We start from the raw sequence: 4,044 nt of genomic DNA on the forward strand, positions 1-4,044 counted from the left end.
ACAGTAAAACTACCAGGCCTTCTCACCTGGGTAATAAAAACCCAGTAGTTCTTCACACCTGGATAATAAACTCACCAGGTCCTCTCCGGACTCCACCTGTCCGCAGCATGACCTGCATCTGGGCGTGATTTCCCTTTATACAACAACAGTTCACACTCTAAGAGGACCTGAGACACGTAGCGTTATTAAAGGTATATCATACGAATGTAGCGTATTCTTCATGCTGCTTGTTTTACACACCTTCTTGCAACGCGTTCAACTTTTCAGAGGTGTGCTTTTTCCTTCCGAGAAAGACGCTCACGTTTTCAAAACCAAAAAACAAAAATGGGTAGAATACTAGCTGCCAGAGCTTGCAGGCTTTACGTATTTCACGCGACATCTGTCCTCAGTGTCCAACTCTAATACTTAGTAATTTTCTGTCCCCTTCACCTGAGGGTTCCAGATGTTTCACTCAAATCCCTGACTCAAATGGAACTAAAATGCAGCCGAGTTCTTAATATGGGTTTCCTGACCTAAATATAGATGCCGTCTGGACTGAAAACCATCACAGTGACCGAGCGGTGCATGCGCCAAACTTTTTTTTGCAGAAATATAATGAAAATCGGAGTTGGTAATCAGAGATGTCATAATTTTGCATCATGAATCATATTGGCGATCATAAAATCAAGGGTCACACAAGGTCGCTCAACGGTCGCTCATCAGCGATCGCCGTCTGGTGGAAAGGGACCGTACGGCCCGCAAACCCCGGGGTGAGAGGAGGTCAGCTCAGCAGTGCTCGCCGCGTCACCTGAAGGACCCGTTTCCTCCTGGCCAGGCGGCCCGTGTGTGGGATGTTTATGGTGTTTGTTGTCGCTCCGGTGACGGAGATGGGCTGGAGTGCCGCCGGCTGAGATGTTTTTATGGCCGTTCGGAAGGGTAACCTGGAGGTCACGGGTTCACGGGTGGGGCAGCAGGGACAAGCTCCAAGCAGATACATGGTGTGGACTCGTGTCGTCATGGTTACGGCATCATCGTGTTTTCTAATCTCTACATAATCTCCAAGCAGATGTATGGTGTGGGCTCTTGGATACGATCGATTCGCGAGGGGACGTGCACACCTAAACTTTCATTCATCTCCAAGCAGATGTTGTGGTGGATGGTGATAAGGATGTTACTACACACTAACACAGCACAGTCAGTATTTCAACATCGTGACATGCTTCTATCAAAAGTCTTCAACAACGTGTTTAAAGCTAGGGTACACTTCCGCTGATTGCTTGTTGTTTCGGCGCATCTTCTAAAGGGGGCTTTGTTGATTTCCGGTCTAAAATAGTTATCCTTCATCTTTGAACCTGAAAATGATTGAGGAAAGTCGACACCGAGTAAAGTTAGCTTAGCGATATCCGGATTCGTGACTCCGATACCCCTTCTAATAACGACAACTTCAGAACTATGAGATCACACATACCGATGGCCTTATTTAGGAGTCTGAGCGGATGATATCTTAGTGGGATTTCCGACAGAAAAACGCCAAGTTTTGATCTTCTCCGCGAACACAAAGCAGCTGGAACCTCGATGATGAATCATCCCCAATGAACTTATAGTATTTCCATTCCACGTCCGAGAACGTTTTTATGGACAACTAGAGTTCCACGATCTCATACCTTCGCCAAATGATGTTAGCCCTTATGACTAAGAAATTATAGATTAATCCCCCTGATTGTGCAAATAGGATCCTATATTGCATCAATTATATCTGTTGATCATATTCTACACCGAAGACAGTCTTATCTTATCAAAGAATGCCGTTATAGCATTTCCTCATAAATTATGCAAATGAGGTCCTTATTTGAATAAGTTATGTTTAATTATGTTCACCTTCACATAACTTTCAAATGTCCCAAGTTTGAAATTCCAGGCAGTTACCACTATATAATTATAGCATTTTCTCATTAATTATGCAAATTAAGTCTTCATTTGCATAATCGATATCTGCCTGTATTTCTGCCATTCTTAATTACATATGTCACAAGCTTGAATAGTGCTATCATGGAATGAAGCTGATTTATAGAATTTCCTCATTAATTATGCAAATTACATTAATATTTGGATAGTTATAATATTATTATGTCAAGCATCACTTCAGCTACCTACATACCAAAAATCCCGACGCTCTATCAATCGGTTCCTGAGTTATCCGCCTTTAAACATTTTTCAACTAACGCCCCTGCAGTTCCAGAGCAAGCCGCTAGGGGGGCCAAACTCACGTCACTTCTTCCCCAGCACAAGAGCTACCTACCATCCAAATTTCGTCACCCTTGCATGTCTAGATCACGAGATATCAAAACCGGAAGTTCATCTGCAGTATCATAACAAGCCGCTAGGGGGCCCAAAATTTAATCAGTTCCACGTCTCATGAAGACCTACCCACCTACCAAATATCAAGACAATCCATCTTAGCCTTCTTGAGTTATCGTGCTGACACACACACACACACACAGACACACGAACGCCTCCGAAAACATAACCTTCTTGGCGAAGGTAAAGAAAGTTTCAAAGCACTGGAAGAAAGAAGGTATTGCACCGGGTCATACTATTTGAAGTGAAGTTTAGGGTCGACCCGAATCCGTGAGTGAATGAATATCTGAGGTCACACAGACTGAAAGTTACGCGTACTTCAGCACACTATAGGTTAGTAAAACAGGAGGTTGTATTTAAGAAAAAGATGTGATTTTAGAAACGCGTGCTTTAACGTGCATCTAACCATGATTCCCGTGGTAAGCACTATCAGTATCAGTACCGTTTACTGTGCCAGCCAGCGCATTCTTGTGGCGTCCTCTGTTTGGTGCCACAGCAGCAGCCAAGACGTTACTCAGGGCTAATGCGCACCTAGCCAAAAGAAAGAGTGTGCGCTTCTGAGAAATAACTCAGGGACATTTGAAGGGTGCAGCCGCGTACAGAATGCTAAATTATGCATGAGTACGCATACGTATAATAATGTGGCCGAAGCGCCACCTGTCTATGGCAATAAAAACTGCTGTCATCACGTATATTCATAATATCGCTAAATTGTAATAGAAGGAACGCGTTCCCATGCTTGCGTGGTCTCTGCTAAGTCGGAATAAATCTAAACCAGCTCAGTTCCTGAGAACGGATATCTGTAATGATGAGGGGTACTCAAGATTATCCCTCTACATCATAGAACCACGTCTCGCCCTGTAAACTCGGTAAACACACACCGGAACATTCTTCTCTGTTCAAAAAGAGATGAGCCTTTCTTTCCTCCGACCAAGGCAAGTGGCAGTTCCTGCACGTCGGCGGAAAATCCTGTCGTGGAGGGGAGAAAACACAAGAAACGGGCCGCAAAATTCTACTGGACCTGAGTCATCTCAAGTCGACGGGAACCGGTTTCCAAGTACATATTGTATATTTTATAGATGTGTCGGTCTTGTTTGTTTTGGACCGTCTTTTCATGGTGATGCATGTGTATTTTAGTAGTGCAGGCTTTTCTCAGTGAAAGGCGAATAGAGCAAACGCGCACAACATACAAAACGCCACAAGAAGACGTAAAACAACCCGGAGTGTGAGTCAGAGTGCTACTGTCAGACGTCTGCTTGGAAATGCCGCAGATGTAGGTCATTCACCTTTCTGTGCTCCTGTTGATCGGTGCACCTGATCCTGCACCTTACAAACGTCTCCGTGCCTTTGTCGTGTCAATAGAAGGTTCCTGTTATTACGGCGTCACGAAAAGGCACGAAAACACGCGGCAGAGGCTCCACCAGTCTGCTCCGCGGAGCCGAGATGTCGCCAAACGTCATGTCAAACATCCCAACAACGCCAGGTGAACCTGTCGTCACCATACCGCCGCGCCGCGCCGCGTGTGATGGTGTTTATGGGACAGTTCACACACCTGAGGAGGGGCCGGACAGGCGGGGCTTTGATCGCACCGACACGGTTATACAGGTAAGACACCACCTGTAACTTAAGGAACCGTGACGTCATCGGTATAGGTGAGATGACCAAGAAAGTCAAGGAAGTACACTTGACCTTGCCTGACAAAGACTT

At 45.2% G+C, this 4,044-nt stretch overlaps 1 protein-coding gene across 1 annotated transcript in view; it reads right to left on the minus strand.

Annotated features, from left to right (window-relative positions):
• The window catches only part of LOC109483677 (kinesin-like protein KIF26B), a 51,760-nt gene that overhangs the window by 40,984 nt on the left and 6,732 nt on the right, over positions 1-4,044 (minus strand). The gene's annotated exons all lie outside the window — the stretch shown is intronic.

Source organism: Branchiostoma belcheri, unplaced genomic scaffold (genome assembly GCF_001625305.1).
Source record: "Branchiostoma belcheri isolate BF01 breed outbred unplaced genomic scaffold, Haploidv18h27 scaffold66, whole genome shotgun sequence".
In the NCBI taxonomy this organism is placed as follows: domain Eukaryota; kingdom Metazoa; phylum Chordata; class Leptocardii; order Amphioxiformes; family Branchiostomatidae; genus Branchiostoma; species Branchiostoma belcheri.